The sequence below is a fragment of the Ammospiza nelsoni genome, chromosome 9 (genome assembly GCF_027579445.1).
Source record: "Ammospiza nelsoni isolate bAmmNel1 chromosome 9, bAmmNel1.pri, whole genome shotgun sequence".
NCBI classification, from domain to species: domain Eukaryota; kingdom Metazoa; phylum Chordata; class Aves; order Passeriformes; family Passerellidae; genus Ammospiza; species Ammospiza nelsoni.
Genome location: NC_080641.1, coordinates 16,286,729 through 16,305,767, shown reverse-complemented (window position 1 = coordinate 16,305,767; position 19,039 = coordinate 16,286,729). Strand labels below are relative to the sequence as shown.

At 39.6% G+C, this 19,039-nt stretch overlaps 1 long non-coding RNA gene across 1 annotated transcript; it reads right to left on the bottom strand.

Moving 5' to 3' along the window:
- Window positions 1–522: 522 nt before the first annotated feature.
- On the bottom strand, window positions 523–18,073 carry LOC132077074 (uncharacterized). The gene is made up of 3 exons (XR_009418994.1): window positions 17,935–18,073; window positions 17,778–17,846; window positions 523–751 (listed from the first exon to the last, which is right to left on the bottom strand). It is a non-coding gene; the product is annotated as an uncharacterized LOC132077074 (long non-coding RNA).
- Between the last annotated feature and the right edge of the window lie 966 nt (window positions 18,074–19,039).

The window sequence follows — 19,039 nt, the reverse complement described above, 5'->3', positions numbered from 1 at the left end:
AAAATCCAAGTAACTTCAATCTAAGATGGTGTCAAAGTATAATCTTTTTGAAACAATGCAAATATTCTGCAAAACTGTTTTGTTGTAAGAAAAAAACTAAAACCTGTAAAACAGGTAAACAGTTCATTTTCTTTCAGAGTGTATTGTTGTTTTGTTTTCACTTCTGACTCAAAAAGCTACTGACTCTGGAAAGCCAAAAAGAGAGCTGACAAAAAGTGAAATAATAATGCCCATCTTAGGCCTAATTTTATACTCCTCTGATTTCTTCTCCTATATCACTGAATTCAATTAGCTTACATTTATTTTCATTTAATCTATTTGATCTCTCAGTACTCATCTGTGACTGACACAAGGCCCTGTTGCCATTACCCTGCAACCGCCGCCTGCTCGCCCACACTTTTTATCACCAAAGGAGCTCATCCTTTCCATTTCCTACCCATCAACAGCCCAGACACCAAGGCAGAGATGGAAAAAAAAAAGATCAATTAAAAAAATCAGTTTTATGAAACTCCCCACCTGATAATGTGTGCTCTCAGACACAGACTTGTGTGTCACTGAGGCTCTCCCTGCTGCAGCTTCCCAGGGTTATCTAAACAGTGCTGAGCGTCCAGAGATGCTGCCCATCATCATTTTCATGCTGAAAGCTGGGAGGATATCTGTTCCTTGACTATGCTTCACTTTAATTATCAGGTTGCAATTAACACCCTGCCACTCTTTTCTGTTTGCTTTGCTTTGCTCCATTTCCTGCAAACTGATTAAAAGAGAGAGAGAATAAGGCTTCCAGAACCTTAGTTTATCCAATAACATGATTTTATATCTGAAAGAACATTTTCATCTTTTAATTCTTTTTCTAATTACTTTCTGTGCCCTGCATTCAGCATTTCCCAAAATTTGCCTATCAATGACATAAAAAGATTATCTTTTTCATGTTGCTAGCAGAGAGTCAGAGAGTTAAATCAATCTGAAATTATTCTAAACCTTCAACTCATTTACCCCAGCCTTATTTCATCCTCTTACTTACTGATTCAGGATTCCTGTGTTACACTGTTGTTATTGAATGCCTAGGGTGAATAGTTCCAGATATTGAAAGAAGTTTAACACTTAAGTAAAATTATGACTTATTATTAGGTTTTTACTGTAGAAAAAGAGAAAATCTTTAAAGATGTTATGCTGAAATCTTGAAAGTATTAAAAAATGTTTTATCTAAGGATCAAACACCTTTTGAAGAATGATAGGTAAAGCACAGCAGCTCTGCTGGATTCAGCTTGCACAATTCTCCTTACTTAATGTCTTCTTTTTTTTTTCCTCTATGTAGAAGGCAAAATTCTCAAAACCACAGGCATTGGGGCAATTTAATTCACTAAGTTTCTACAGTAGGATTCAGTTTTCAGACATCTACAAATCCCTGGGAATTTTTTCATAATTTTTAGCTTTATACATCATATATGTATATGCAAGATGCAACAGAATTGGAAGAAAAGTGTTACACAGCAAAAAAGGCCATATAAAAATCATAAAAGAAACCTAAAGATGTAATTCTGGGTGTGTGTGTTCAGTAAATTCAATAAACAAATATTCTTTACATATGAAAAAAACACGTTTTCCTAATATTCTGCCTGTACGGAAAAACAGAGTAGACCCCATAAACCAGCACGATGCACCTGCTGACTCCCAGTACAGCAAGTCCTATTTCCCAACAAGGAAATGTTTCAGCAGATGAAAAAGCCAGTGTGGTTCTGAACCCCCAGGGACTTGCTGCATGGGTGAGATGTGCTGTCAGGGCACCAGTGACAGGGACCAGGCTGCAGCAGTCCTCCTGCAAACAGGTGCCTTTCCAGCTCGAGTCCTAAAGCACGAAGAAGCCAGAGTGGCCCCAATCTCCACAAGTCACTGTACTGTAAATTGGAAAACACCTTCTTCACTTGACCATTGAACTCTCCCTTCTTCAGAACAACCCTCTAAATGAGATCATCTCGTATAGTGCAATATTCAAGGTACACATTAAACAGGGAAAAAAGCAAGAGTTATTGTGCGGTGGTTGATCTGTACAGTCAATTCTCTCACATTACATGTACTGTACTAATGTGTAATTTAATTTTTGTAGAAGCCCTTCTCCAGTAGTTTATGACCTTTCCATGGTGCATAGTTAAGGTAAAATTCATTTACTACAGTTCATTATCAGTAAGAATACAACACTCAACAACAAAACACTTGTTTTGGTTATCCTCAATTGAACTTTGAGTAGCACCAGCTTCCTCCTGTTTGAAATAAAAATGTTACACTGGGTGGGGAGGTAATAGGCCCTCCCTTCTGCCTTGAATCCCTTCTTGCCATCTATGTAAATGTACATCCAACTGCAGTCACACTGCAAGCTTCCAAAAGCAATTCCATTTGCAGAGCACTCCAGCCAAAGCAAGGTTCCTCCTATCCTTTTTCCTCTCCATGCAGGAATGGCCACCTGTGGCAGCATCCTGTGCTCCTCCAGCCATGGTACCATTTCACAGCAAGCTAATAGGAGCAAGAGGAGGCTAACTGCCTGGAATAAGAGGATAAAGGTAATGGAGCAGAAACAGAATAGGAAATATGAGACATTTTAATGCTGTTGTAACTGCCTGCTTCTAGCAATTTTTGGCCCTGTGATTGTCTCATCTAAGATTCAGACTTTTCTGAGTTAACCAAGCTGTATAGCCCTGCACAAGGTGTTCGTGTTCCTGTCCCTCTGGGGAGCACTGTTCTCTTTCTGAGAAAGACAAAGATAACCTTATGTCAGTGTGACAGAAACCTGGGGACTCAGCTGCATTTTAGCCAAAACCCCAGGTGAGATTAGGCTGAGTTTGAACCTCAAAGGAAGGGTAAATCTGAATTTGTATCCTTAGCTTATAGTGAAGCTCAATGCAGGCATCCAAAAATCAATGCACTAAAGCTAAAAGCTTAGTATGGAGTCCCCCAACCTGATTGCTCCTGATTTTTTTCACTTCTTTTCTTTGACTCTGAGCAGTACTTTTCAATCAGTAACACACTGGTGTCACAGAAGGCTGTACACTCTCACAAACAACCCTGAGGACACTCATTAACCTGAGGAATTCATTTTAGATCTTGTCCATTATGCAAATGAGAGGTACAATTTGTTCTCCTTTTCTGTGTAGCATTATTGATTTACGTAACTCCAGGTTAGTCTTGACAACATACTTTTTAATCAGGAGAAGAAAACAAAATCAGGCTTCTGAGTTCAAATAAAAAGGAAAACTGAACCATAGCTTTTGATAAATTTAAAAAAAGTAGGCAAAACTGCAGCTAAAGGTGAGGTATGAAAATTATATTGACCATACAATGTCTATTTGATGCCAATCAATGAAGTAAATTGCCTGGAATGGATGACAAAGTATTTATCATCCTTGGATTGATTACATAAGCAAAATATACTTATTTTGATATACCAAAAATGGATTGTTCCCTGGGGGTTTGTTTCAATGACAGACTTCTAAATACTCCAAACTCTATGCTTTCTAAAACCTACGGCAACTGATCCTTCCCAACAGAATAGTTCTCAGCAGCCTGCTCACAGATCTCAGAGCCAGGTGTGGTTTTGGTGCCACAGGGCAGAGGGAGTGAGGTCTTCAGCCACACCCACCACACAATCCTTTCGGACAGCTCCAGGCCCTGCACATACCCTGGTACCCACCACGCTACTTCCCAGTTCTTAAACCATTTCCTTCAGATAACATGAGTAACAAGCTGAGTAACTTGCTAAAAAAACACATATATAAAATCAGTTTTCCTTGCAGTTCGTGGAAAAGCTCACAGCAAGCCAAGAGCAAAGATAAATCATTTAAATGGAGACACCGGTCGATGCAGTGATCGTAAACCTGCGGCACAAATGCCGGCTTCTGAGCACGGCGCTTCATCAGGGGAACGCAGGCACAGCCTGGGACTGCTCCTTGCTGCTGCCCAAAGCAGGCAGGCAGGGACAGGAGGCAGACCAGACAATGTGGACAGGGCAAGAAGGAAGAACCCTTGAACAAGAAAGTGTTGAGGAGCAGCTCAGTGAGAGGACAGGATTCGATACTTGCAAGAAGCACGGTTTTCCTCCTCTGAACACAAAAAGCAAGTTCAAACTCCCCTTTGAATTTTGTGTCCTCACAGAAATGCAGTTCACAAGGGTATCCTTTGTATGAGTGATTACAGAGGTGTTACTCTACATTCTCATCAGGATTTTTTACACTACCTATTAAGCACAGAATGTCCAGGATCACAGTGACCGTGAGCTTTCCTTATGGACTAAATAGAAAAATAGGAAAATAAGTTAAGACCACCTGCCAAAACAGAAAAAAAGTCACCCACAAGCAAGAGCCTCAAAGGATTTTGTATATTTTCTTGTACAAGATATGACCTCCCCAAAAATATTCTTGCTTTTTTCCCTTCCAATAAAGAGTGGATTTTTATTTTTTTTTCATGGAGTATTTAGGAATCTTGCTGCAGATATTAGAGATTCAATTTCAGAGATTTAAACAGGAAAATACAAAAGCCTATTGGGGAGCTATATGAAATAAGAAATAATCTGTACTGATATAAACTCTAATATCCTCCTGAGTCCAGGTTACAGTTGCATTTCAAGGCTCCTTTTTACTCCCTATTAGCTTTCCTGCTCTGCCTGACAAAGAAGGGCACTAGAATGGGTAAATACGGGAAATGTTGCACTTTTGTGGTTATGCAGCTGTGGTTTAAATAAAATTTCACAATAAGATAAGCAATGGAAAAGACCTGAGGCACTGTGAAATATCCATCTTTGGCGGTATTCCGAATTTGACTGGAAAATGAATCAGGTGACCTCCAGAGACCCTTCCATCATAAATTATTCTGTGGTTCTATGAACTTTGGGTTTTTGCAATCTAATAAAACAGTTGATTGAAGGGTTTCTATTTGACTGTAGCTTTGAACAACTACGTTTTAAACCAAGCAAACCTGACTGTGACCAACCACAGTGAACCAGGAGCACCTCTGGGGCAGCTCAAGGCAGCAGCCCCTTCACCTGCCAGCAAAAGAGCTCCCACCACCAAGAGGAGCTGTGCCCAGACACCCAAAGCTGCCACCTGCTCTCCTCCTGCCTGTTTCAGGTTGAAACATTTCTTTAAGCATACGTTTTCACCAGAACAATATAAAAATATTATATTCCCCTTCAGTGCAAGTTTTGAAATGCATAAATTGCTTTTTAACTCATTGGGGCTCTGAAATGTTTTTAAAAGCATTTTCTGTATAGTGTCAGTGGGAGCTCACTGAAGCTATCAGTCTAACAGGTCCTTTTGAGGGTTCATATGTGAAGTGGTTGCTGGATCAGTTGGGTAATGAGCGTGGCAGCCCAGAAGGAAGACAGACAAAAGCTGCTACACACCCATCTGCCCTCAATGTGTGCCTCCATCCTGGCTGGCACCAAGCCCTGTGTGTCTCTGGGGCTGATCTCCAGCAACAATCCCAGACAACACCATGCAGAGGGGGGAAAGGGCCAAGCTCACAGAGCTTGTGTGTCCCTGGGGCTGATCTCCAGCAGCCATCCCACACAGCACCATCCAGACAGGGGGAAAAGGGCCAAGCACACAGAGCCCTTCCCTTTGGCAGCATCCCCAGAAATGTTTTCCTGACATTTCATGCACTGAGATACTGGCAGGTTTGCAAGTGACAGATAGTGAAGGACTCACCACTGTGACACAGTGCAGTAGCAAAAAGCTGGACTAATAGGGTCCTAAACACCATCTGATTGCTTTGGCTACCAGAGTTAGCTCCATGGACCACAAGTTCTAAGAATGCAAATTTCAGCTACTCAAAATGTGTGTGACACACTACTTTAAATAAATTAATTAAAAAACAAACTCCCTGAAACCAAGGCTTTCCTAGAATGATGAAAGGGATGAAGACAGCCTTTGCTGAAGAAGAGTACCTAGCTCTTGAGCATTTTACTTGTCAATGATGTCAAAAATATTGCTTACCTATGTTGAAGGTACACTGTTCTCTAACATGTAAATCTCCTATCACAAGATTCTTACTGGAGAAAGCTATTCAATCACAGCAACAATCTGCTTATGTTTTAAAATGGGAGCTGAAAGTTCAAAAATAGTTATAAGGTACGTCAAACACAGCCAATGCATTAACCAGCCACTTGCCTTACTCTCCTGAGGGCTGTGAAATATTCAGTTTTACTGCAGGAAAAAAGGAGACTAGCAATACGATTTTTTACATCTGCCTGTGCTTTCTGCCTGGGATTTAATCCTGCATATAGATACACAATATTATTCCCACCCAAGCTATCTGTTTTGCATCACAAAATGAACCATTCCCCATTTGAAAGGGCTGTCAGTTATCCATGTTTTGTTAAGCATAAAGCAATACTTGCTATTCCAAATCCCACACTGACAGTCACTTCTTAGGAATCTGAATAAAGTCACTTGAATTATTTAGAATAGTGAATAGAATGCATTATTCCATTGTTCTATTTCTACAATTAAATCAAGATAACAATATACTTTCAGTTAAGTACATGCCAATGTTTGACCCTGATTGAGACTGAGGTAGATTCAACTCGTGCTTCTGTGAGGAATAAATCATGATACTCCAAAAAAATAGAGGTGAAAAACAGGGCATTCTGATAATCATTTTAGGAACAAGGGCTGAGACACTCCAAGCAGATAGGACATGTATAAGCAAAATGTAAAACCTAGTTAAGGCAGAGTTTTATTGGTATAGACCTGCTGGAGGACACATCTCTTGGATAAAACTGACTACAAACACTAATAACTGCTGCTTACATAGCCTAGAACTAATGTGTTTCCAGAAAGCAATTCAGTTAGCTGATAGATATACTGGATTTTTTAATAAGGTGTTTACCTTTTTCATTCAGAATTTAGGAGGCACAAGATATTCCTGTATTGTTCTTCAGCATATTTTCGTGTTAAATTTTTCATTTCCCCAAAAGCATGGCCAACTCACAGCACTGTGGCTGCTCTACCTGCGCTTCTAGTAATCATTTATGAGGTGTGTTTTTCCTCAGGCCTTTGAATCTTATTCTTTAGAAACACAATATATTGTGTTTTTTCAGAGAAAAAAATTTCCTAGAGATGTCTTCCCCATCATAAACATTAGATAGAATTAGTAGTTCAATATAAAGAGATTAAACAAGCTGGAATAATGTCTATTCCAGCCCAGAGATGCAGAGTAACAAGGGCTTAAGAGAAAGCATGGTATTAGAAAACAAAGCTTTAAAGCTTCTTCATCATAAATCGAGTTTATGTTTAAAAGTAATAATACTGTGAACAAGAAGGCTGCCTACAACCTGTGGTTTATGAAACTGTCAATACTTGAGTCACATTTATCTCTAAAGCACTTTTTTTTTGTAAAAGCAAGAAACAGTTTTGTTTTATATGTTATCATCAATGAGGAAAATTTGTAACATAACTGTCTCAAAAGGAAGAATCCAGATTTCAAAACCAAACATGGCACCTGAAGTCAAATTTCATAAGAAACTTCTCACTAATGGCTTTGACATATTCAGAGGATTACACTGATCTACCTCAAGTTTGCTGAAGTCACTTCTATGAAGTAACTTAACTTACAATTGTCCCAAAGCTATTGTGGATGTGGTTACAGCAAAGATCTACAGAAATATCAAGCTATCCAAAAGTTGTCCAATTGTCATATTTTATGATAAATATACCCATTAGACCATCATCTTTAAACACATTTTGAAAGTACCCCTATAAGAAAAAACTGTATTCGGTCATGTCAGTAACTATGCTCAGTAATAAAAATTACTGGGGTAGCAATGAGTTACTCAGGGGATAATAGCAGCCCTGGAATGAAATGAAATTCCAGAAAAACAAAGGAAGCAAGCCAGCTCTCTTCTCCAAGACACCTTTCCTAACACACCCCTAAATAACAAACCTTCACAAACATAAGCAACATCTTGTCACAGAAAAGCACTTCAATGTTTATACAATTTGTCCATAGAGAAAACATGACAGAACAAACTATATGTAACAGATTAGTCACATTACTAAATGTTCTCAGGTAGAACACTCTAAGCCACTGGTAGAACTAGAAGGAACAGTCCAGGTTCAACACTTATCTAACAAAATAGAGTCTTGTGATTTTTACAACATAATTTTCCTGAATGGAAAAGAAAAAAATTTGTTTTAGAAAAAAATAATGAATAAAGAGGATCTATAGAGAATGTAAGTAAATATAGCACAATGACAACCAAAAGAAGTAGATCTTTACCACCAGAGAGTTGAGGAGGAAGCTGAGTGGCAATGAATTCCAAATTTCCATACCTTACCTCAGTTACAGAGTTAAAAATAAACTCTACCAGTCCAGAAGACTGCAGTGTGTCCTGTTTTATTAATTTTTGTACACAAGTGTGACAGTTTGGAGACTATGCCAATGTCAACTCCACAATTCCACAATTTCATTTGACTTGGAAAATAATCTTTACTATGGACTGAAGCATTCATTCTCCAATTGTAGCTTGACACTTAGAGAAAGACCACATCTGGAAAACCCTGACAGAGAGATCAGTGCCCACAGTTACTGAATGGCTTAACCTCAGGAAAATAATGAATTTACTACCAGGAAAGGATTCGTTTTTCAGTGAGTTTCTTCTTGTTGAAGTAAGAGTCTAGGACTCCTGCTGCATATGCAGTAATATAAAAATTGCAGTTTCTCTCCCTGCCATTCCAACCCAAATGTCAAGACTCAATTTTAAAGACAATTCCTTTTGAGCTAAGGAGTTTGTTTTGCCTCTAAAAGCAAAAGCGCAGCAAAAAGAAATGTGGAGAGATCAGACCCAAAGAGTAGCTTTTGGGCAACCTGCAGCTCTCTTGTGAGGGCAGAGAGCAAAGTCAGTGCTCAGCAGGAGTCAGGACATCACAACCAAGCAGGCAGGTGTGGCCACTAAGGGATCTACCCCTGATGCAAGGAAACTCGGAGTGCCAAAGCCAAGAAAGGGAGAGCAGACAGGAAAAGCTGGTCTGACCAGGCTCAGCACTTTCCAGACTGGCAGCACCTGCTCCAGTTGTTGTCCAGACAGCAGCATGGATGCTCTTGTAAAAGACATTCTTACAGTTCTTTAGATTTTGGAAGAACTACCTCATGAGGCACTTGCAGAAGGAAGAAGTTGTCTGAAACTCATTTTGACTTGAGCTTTCAACATGTCTCTACGAGTATCTGGTTTCAAGTAAAATGAACATTTATCTTAATTTTCTTCATTCTCCCCAACGCAAACTGTGTCCCTCTTGGTGTCTCTCAAGGAGATGGAGGTTGCAAAAACAATTTGGTTTTGTTGAATTAGTTCACCAAAGCCAGAGGTGCTGTTTAGCATTTTAGCATGATCTTAGTTTCTTCTTCTTTTCAGATGAGGTTAAAAAATTATGCGTTCTTATGCTCTTGGAATATTTCATACTCCCATTTGAAAATATATGCAAATCAAGCTTCAGAGTCTGGAGTGGCCAGTCCAAGTGTTCTATTTTATCCATTTCAAAAGTTGATGCTCTGTGCTTTCTCACATATTAAGTAAATCTTTCTATATACCCCTTATAAAAATTTAAGCTCATGCTCTTGAAACGTACAAGTGCTAAGAAAAGAGGGGACATCTACAGGATAAAAAAATTATTAGAGCCATAAGAGTTCAAGCAATCCTTGTTCTCTCTGGGCTTTTTCAATTATGCCAGGTTTGAGAGGAAGGGATTCATCCATTCCTCCAGCAGTCTATTCTGCATCGAAGGCAGGCACAGCAAGTCATCAATAACAAGAGGAAGAGATTTTATATCTACAAAACATATGCTGATAGATTTGGAAAAGAACTATTTTTGCTTAATATTTAGCCTCCTCTGTAACCATGCACTGCTTACAAAAAAATGTCCCAACCTTATTATCAGTGCTGTACAAACATTAAAAGGCTGATCAATTCCATTGCACAGCCCGGCTTGGATGTTTATTGTAAAAAACATAGCAATAATTATAAAAAATACATATCTAATAACCACCTTTTCCCTTTACCCTAATTTATGATGTGCAGTTTCCCAGGCAACACACTAGTCCAGGGAGTCTGTAGACCTCTGAAATTTTTTCATTCAAAATATGAACCATTGTTAACTGAATCTATGTCAGCTTACACAGGTTTGCTTTCCTTAGTCACCTGGTGTGCCCTGCTCACAAGTAATCCCTCTATATGCTGCAACGGACACTTTATGTGTTCAAACCCAGTATAATAATTTGATTTTCCAAGGCAGTAGAAGACTTTTTCTTGTTTTAAAAAGGTATAAAAATGGGTGCACACAGGTTTGTAATCCCCCCATCATGCCCTCTTTCCCCACTGCTTTCCTAAGCATGCACAGAAAAGAACTTTCACAAACCTCAGATTTGGCATCAGTTTTTGGACCAAATTGTGTAATATCTTCTCTCCCATAATGTCAAAACCAACCCATTACACTAGTAAAAGAAAAACAGTCAACAAAATGGGTATTTCTGCCTTCAGAACCTCTATAAGCCTACCCCTAAACATCACAAATATGCTGAAGAAGCACATTTAATTAAGAACAGAAAATGTCCAAAAGGAAAACATACCAATTCTGTTAATTGTGCCGTCATTCCTGTAAAACATACCTGAGCAGAAAGCAGTCTGCGACCTGTAAACATATGCACAAATGTTTCTCTACTTCCAAGCTGTCCTTTGTGGAGAGTCTGAGATGATAAACTAGGTCTACAGTGAGAAGTTTCACTGCTATATGCCTGCTCCTCAGCTGAGCTAAATGTACATCATAAAGCATAAGAAGCTATGTAACAGCCAGTTATGTCTTCCTATTTTGGGATTTTTTTTTTAAACTCACTCAGAACTTACGCAAAGTATGTCACTTCAAGCCTAATGCATGTCATAATCTGTTTTTTCTTGCATTGGTCATGTATCTTCTTCACAGTCTTGCCAACAAGGCAGCACAAGAACCAGCATGTCAGGGACTCCTCACAGCAGTGAAATTCCCATTTGGCTCCGTAGGCTGCTGTCTGTCTCCATGCACTACACAGATGGAAGACAAGTTCACAAATTGAAGACAACTTACCAAGCTCTAAGAGTTCAACCAAACACTAAACATGGATTTCTCTTACAGATCAGTCACACATGCAGCCACTGACATCTCCATGGAAAACTGTTAGATATACTGCCTATTTACAAAAAGCTACTTACAATAAAACAGAAATCCAGGAAAAGGCAATATTAAACAGGTGGGGGGGGGTTTGCTGATTTTTCTGTTTGATATCATAAAAATAAGGGGATTTATTTTTACTGTAACTTTTTTTTCTCCAGGTTATTATAAATATAGGATAAAGTCTGATACCTGGGGCCACATTTTCATACACCATCACCATCCCAGTGCAAAACCTTTAAATCTGGCCTGAAAATATATTAAGATTCCTGGACCTAAAATAATCTGTGGAAATACTTTGTGCATCTCAAGACAAGACTGTATGATTTCACTGGGTGTAAGTTAGAGCACTACTGATTTATTTTTTACATAACATCTCTGACCAACATCTAGTTTTTGTTCTGTTTGTTTCTTAGCTATACAAGAACAAGAGAATGAAAATTTTCCCATCTTACCAGCTTCCCCTCAAAGTCAATAACTTGATGTCTATACTGCAGGAGTCTTGTTTAGAAAGCAGATATTATAGGGACATCGTCACTTTTTAGAAGTTGCTGCTCAACCTAACTGAAAAACCCCTGTGAGAGAGGTTTTTAAGCAAGGAAACGGGTATAACTTTTTTATGTATAGAACCAGTTGATGTATAGAGACCAGTAATAAAAGGCCATAAAGTACTTCCCTCACTCCTTTTATACTAAGCAATGGATTTTCCCCATTGTAATAGACACCTAAAAGCAACAGTTGAAAAAGAGTTAAAGGTACAAGAGCAATTAACTGTTCAAATCAAAAGTGTTGGCACACCAAAATGGAACGAGTTCAAACTTCTGCTGTGCATCCTTTGTTTCTACTGCTATAGAGTTCCAGCTTTCCCACTTCTTCTCTTTTCTCACTTTCAGATTTTCACTGCTGAGAATTATAGGAAGAGGATATGTTTTCCAACAGCCATTTCAATTTTAGGAACATCTACTTGGCTGCTGAATTTTAAACTCAAGTTATGATATGAACTCAACTTTATTGTCAAGAGGCGTTTCACAAAAGAGAAAACACAAAAGGATTTGTGGATGAGCTCTTAATTCTGATAATGACTTCTTTTGGACTGCCAGGTAGCCCAGGAGTATAAAGCAATGTTGAAGTGAAAGGGGAGGTAATTCTACCTTTAAGAGTGTAAATGCCTATAATACATAATAATTCTCTACAAAACTAGGAAATGCTGACAAATACTAACCTTGGAGAAAAGGGCATAAAAGATGTGCAAAAGCAAAGCTTTTGGGAACTAATACAGGAATGGCAAGAGGTAATCTTGGAAGGCCGCTGGGGTTAAAGAGCTAATTACAAAGAATGTCAATCAAAAACAGTTTATGCAGCACAAGATCTCAGTGGCCATAGTCTACTGACCTGGGAATTGGAGGAAATTAATCAATGGGAAGCATGAAGCAAAACCATGATATGAGCTGCTTAACTGCCAAGTCTACAAAAACTCTTAATAGCCATAAAATTCAAATTTTAGCAATTATTTCTCTTTCCTTCCTATTAGCTGGGGTCAGGAGGAGGAGTCTGAGGCCCTCAGCCATCCTCCAAGGAGGAGGTTAACAGCCTCATTAATTATGAGGGGCACTCTTTTAAGTGCTATTGAGATCAGTGTAAGTTTCTGCAGGGTGTGAGATCACGCTAACAGTGGCCACCTCACTGTGACCCTGAGCTGTTAATGCACGACTCCTGTTTCAGCGTGTTCACGCCCCATGAACAAATGCTAACATGGCAAATGCCATCATGATTGCTCAGTGCACTCAGAACAACTTCTCAGGCACCCATGTCCTGGGAATTTGGCAGGCAGGGAGGCAATCTGGTGTTTATACTACATGGCACATGTATGAAACACTTCTCCACTGGTGCTGAAGCTAGCAAAGAAGGTCCCAGCTGTTAAGCAAACAAGTATCAGCTGTCATATTCATCACCCCCTGAATGTGTCTGCACCTCCTTGGATGAACATCCTTGTGCATCTTCCCCAGGTGCCCCAAACCCCAGAGGCCTCTCTGAGACGTGACTTCATGACTGCACACTTTGTCCCCTCATTCTGTTCAGCAGCTGACCACCCTTCTTTGGGGAAATAATGCTGATGGAACAAGGTAGAGGAACCACAGAAAATGGTTTCATGATTTCAAGATGAGTACAGATAGAAAAGCGAGTGCAGCAGGGATGATCCTGACCTCACCACATCATCTCTGCAATCTGTCAGCCCAAAACTGCTTCTGCTTCCCCTCCACTCAGCACAGACCGTGTGGTGTCTGCTGTCACTGCTCACTCATCTCAGCAGTATAATGATGCAAATTGTAGGTCATATCTGACTGTGAGAAATAAAGGTTCTATCCATAAATAATGAAGACTTTTTTCCTTACTAATTCTTGTTTCTGTTTAATTCTTCAGATTTAAGAAAGAAAACAAATTTTACAAATTCCTTTGATAATTCTCTAAATTGTATGTTTATAGTTGTAATTTCAATTTAGGGTCCTAAAAAAATACTGATTGACCTATTGTAAATGTATCTCTGAAAACTATAAAAATGGCAATATATATTGGGCAAGTATACAGAATATTTCTGATTAAAACCAGAATACTAGAACACTAGGAATTACTTGCCATGTTGGTCAGTAGCTGTGGGACCCTCTGCAGTTTTACAAGACATGAACAATTTAGTTGCTGTCTCCAACTCTCATCCAAATTTCTGTTTTATTGACCAACATTAAGCAAAAACATTACAACAGGACTTCTGAGACCAAGTCAAAAGTTAAGGCAAGGTGTATACGGCCATAGAAGAGACAAAAGAATAATAGAGCAGAGAATGGAACTTGGCTCTTCCATCTCCTAAGAATTAGGTGTAGTCACTCAGCAGAGGTCTGTGAAGAAAGCACTGTAGCTCCAAGCCAGTAAATGAGATACCTCCACTATGGTAATGTGAATCAAACTCCCACATCTTTCCAAATAAGTGCACTGCTGGGCCATAATACAGGTTCATTTCCTCCATTTTTCATGGAAGCAGATAGGAAAGGTTAAAATTCAATTTCACAGCAAGGCAGAGAGAAAGAATTTTTTTACCTTGAAGATTTTTAATATGAAAACTGTTTCATCCATTTTCAATAATCAGCATTGCTGAAGCTAATTCACAATAAGGAACTATAAGTTACTACCTTTCCCAAGGCCACTTGGCTTTCTTCACACAAACAAGCATCCTAAAATACAGGGTAATCTGAATTTTGAATTTGCAGTTCACTTACTCTCAGTTGGTTATGCTGTTCATACAACCACTTCTATACATTTCACTGATGATGCATTGTGCTTCTCTAAGCTGGCATATTATCAGGTAAGCTGAAGGGCACCTTCACTCTTGTTCACAGCTTCCTTTTGCCCCTCCAAACATTATCTCTGCTCCCCTGGCTCCCTAGTCTTTGTCTTACCCTTCCAAAACGTTCATTTTTGGGGAGTTTGCAAGGCAAAAATAATGAGCTACATCCTGTAAGGAGTCTTGGTGTCCCAGCCCTGCCAGCCGCTCCTGGCTCTGCTCACACCCGTTCTGCTCTCCCTGCTGCTCCCGAGATCCACTGAGTCACTGCTGGGAAACACAGCCTCTTCCTCCAGCACCAGCTGCTCTCAAACCCAACAACAAACTGGAAATAATATTAGCTCTCTTTCACAGGGTAGAACAGTATCTTATGGCCAGCCCCACTGGCTTGTTTGGGGTTTTTTTCTCACATTTTTCTTAATGTTTCAACTTAATGTGTCATTCCCTCTCCCTCACCCTTGAAAACTGAAAAACATAGTTAACCATCCTAGTCAACTATCAGCAAGGAAAGGATCACTTTTAAAGTTTCAACATGCAAATTTTATAGTTGGGGTAAACTAAAACAAAGAATCCCAACAACCTCATCACTTTCTCCTAAATCCATATATTTTCATGGATTTCATATTTTCTACATACCTTCAAAATTTATATTATATTCTCTATGTTATGGTAGAAATAATTGCCTCTCCACTGACAACTTGTCAGGTTTCAGGATGATGCAATATGAGAAGACAGAGATATTATCTTCCAGATTTATAACAGAAATACTCCTCACAGACCCTTAACTAATGCAGTGGAATCGAGTGCCACTGCAATATACAATGATAGTAAAAGTTATGCTATCTGAGGTAAAAGACTCTCTGCACACACCTGAGTACTCTCCTAATAATTTTTAAAGGTATAGCATAAAAAATTATAGAAACCAGCTTATTTTCACAGTGGTCTTTTCTGGTTTACATATGTGTCTTCAGCTTCTTTGATCAGTTTTTTTAAATGTTTTGGGTTGTTTTTCTTCTTTTTTTCCACTGTCTGTCCCCACCCTTGCTCTTTATCAAGATTTCTCTACGAACCTTTCACCATGATGATATCAAGTACATAAGCAGGCTGCTGAAAAGGGAAGGATTAAAAATATAAATGTGTGTGTGTGTATACGTATATACACATGTACCTACATATGTGATAGCACCTAAGGCAGGCTTCTAATTCTGAATGTGTAAGCAGAGTATTCACCAGGTTCCCAGATGCCTTTTGTAAAGAACTGATTAAGTTCTGAATATTTAGAATTAGAACTAAATATACACAACTGATGTTTTCTACATGAAATATTCTGTTCATCTCAGAGGGACCTAGTTTGTTATCAAGGGATGAGGAGCCAGTAAGAAAATGCACAGATAAAAGCAAATGAAAAGACACTTTCAGCTCATAATTAGAGGCATGATGTATTCTTTTTAGATTTGATACACACCGAGAAACCCTTGAGATACTTTTCCCATACAGCTTCATAAGAAGAACAGCCAGAGGTCTGAGGATGAGCAGCCAGCAAGTAAAGCAAAGCATGAGCGGGGCCCTGTCCCCCAGTGTCACAGTGCTGCTCTGGGGCAGGATGCTTCAGGGGCTGGCCTGGCAGCAGCCCCCACGTGAAATGAGCTGCTGGCAGAGCCCAGCAGAGGGGCTGCTGTGCCCTGCCCGGCCCCAGCTCTGTGCTGAGGGGTGTGCAGCTGCCCAGGCACTGACCTGGCAAGGTGCCACCAGCCAAGTGCACCCAAGGCACTGCAGTGCTTGTCACAGAGCCTCTGCTGCTGCACGGGACACGCCGTTTGTCCCATGGAAATCCCTGCTGGAGACAGTGACACCAAGCTGGCTATGGCACAGACTGGGGGCTGCCCCAGGAAGGCAAACTTCACAAAATTCAAAGCCTGTTACCAGCAGCAGAAACCATTCTGATTCCATGGCTAGCTAGATCAAAAATGCCACAGAAGGTTAATTCCTGCCTCCAGAAGATCAAGAAATGAGTGCAAAGTGATTAGGCAATAATCACAGAACATTTCTAAAATTATGTAATGAAACAGACATGCTGGAGACAAACCTAGAACCAGTGCCCAGTTTAAAAAGCACACAGTACAGCAGAGGGGACATGAACAATACAGGGCTGGCAACACTGCTCAGGGAACGTGCTACAAACCTTAAAACCCCAGCTAAGCCTCAGAAAAAGCTGAATCAGAGCTGTTCATTTCTAATGCTAGAAATTATATAAAACCAACCTGGCTTTATTTCAGTTACTGAGGCAAAGACCATGTAGCTGATCAAGTGAAGATTGTTTTTCCTGAGCCAGACAATTTAAGGGATTGAGCACACAGGTCCAAGACACTGTAGAAGAATTCAAGCGACTGACTAATAAACAGGAATTTGAACACCTTTTCCTGTCTACCCACAAAGTAGCAGGAAGGCAGAGCTGATAGAGTACACCAGAAAAATGTAATTAAATTCTTCAGATTTTTCTCCTAAAAATACCCTATCATTTAATACCAAAACCCTTCCTAAAACAAGATCAATTCTCTTATATCTCAGAATTCAAAAAATTACTAGGTTAAAATGAAAACCTAAAAGTGCATCAACCAAACTTTTTCACACTTATTAAATAAATACAAAGACAACACCTTCTGTTTGGGAAATGCCCATCCCATTGTTGCCAGATTATAGTAGAATACTGAGAACAAATATGTATGTCTCATGTTTTGCTTTTTCCTAAGTGCCTGGTCCTGATCTCTGCTAGAGAGAGAGATTTGTTCTGAAAAAGCATTGTCTCAAAGTTGGAACACATTTCTAGAAGTTTCCAGCCCCAGTGTTGACTAAAAAACTTCTAAGGGTGAAGAAATACACCACAATCTCTCTTTGTGCTGTACATCTTCCTTACAAAGAAGCCTTTCTCTAATGAAAAAATTTGCACTTGCACAGATCACCTCCCTAATGTTCTGCATGCTTAGCCCAAGCCAGGCTCCTGTTGCTGGATCAGCATCAGCAACAAGTGGAGCCTGCCTGCGGCCTGTACTAAAGGCATAGAACACTCATGTTGTGCAGCCTCTCAGCCTGCAGGAAATCCATCCCTTGGGTCAGTGCTTACAGAACCCTGCCCTTCGGCCTCTCTGCCAGGAGGAGCTGATGCAGCCCAGGCTGAGCTTTGGGGGCAGCATGGTTACAGCTCTGAGCTGCACCCCAGCACACACAGAGCATGGTGTTGACAAAGAGGGAAACAGCCTTACCTTTCCAATCCAGCTGCACCTGCTAGGGCTTATCCTCAGCAGTAAAATCAATCTCCCATAACTCTATAGCTGTAGCAGGATGTAAAAATGGTTTCTGTCACATAACACACTTAGTGTTGGGTTTATGTGCAAGTAAGCCAAGAAAGGGGTTACTCACAGGCTTATGGTTGAACACTGTATGAATGCAAGCACTTGCTGGACCAGCTCCCAAGTGCCTCCTTCATTATCTCCATATCTCAAAATTATGACTTCCAGTTCAGACTGCTCCGTTTCTCCATGCTATTGTACTTCCTGCTATGCAAATAGAACATTTTCATATTAATTTTTGCAGATGCTTTAATTTATCCTTTATACTATATTTTATTAATGCCTATTCCACTGGCATCTAGGCAGATGGCCAACTTCAAAACCAAAGTTTTATGGGGGAATTACAAGAATAGTCAGGCAAATGGGTTCTTCACAGCTGGGAAGCTGTTACAGTATGGTATATTTATAGTATATAAAAGATACTTGTGAACAGAACAGATGGTAACTTAAGAAATTACCTGAATTTGGATTTTGTCCTGAATTTCAGTAGGTCCTTGTGAGTTTGACATTCAGCAGTTTTATTCTTTCAATCTCTTCACTTTCTTTTCTAACATCACACACTCAGGTTTGCTGAAAAAATATACTTTATAAACTTAAAAAAAAAATCTTTCAGAAAGGTTAAGCAATAACTTGAAACTGTTAAGGAATCCAGCAGGTCAGCAGATTTTTACAGTCAAAGTTATGAACAGCTGCAGTGTCTCCCACAGATGTGACACAACCCTTTATAAACACATGGCTACCTAAGTACACAAGTGTGACAAACATATCAGCTCATCACCTCCATGTGTGTTTCATAAGCTATTTGGAAGTAAAATCTTCATTTACAACCACTTAAATTTTGAAGTTCAAGTCTAGCTGGGAAACTTTGGAGAATGAGAGAAGCTTTTAGAGCAGTTTCCTTGCCAACTGTACCTAAGGTACAGTTTACCTTCCTTTCTGAGGTGATTAAGAAATTTCTACAGGAACCAAAAGCCTTTGGGATGCACATCATGATTTTAGACACACAGTATTTACAAGTTCCTTATACCAAATTATGTACTTTACACTTGCAACATCTAAGTTTATCAGCTGAATTCAAAGGGCAGATTTCCAATATCCAAATGACCCATAAGACCCTCACTTCCAGTTGATTTACAAGCAAAAGAATGTTGGTATTTAAACCTGAAAGTCTCCTT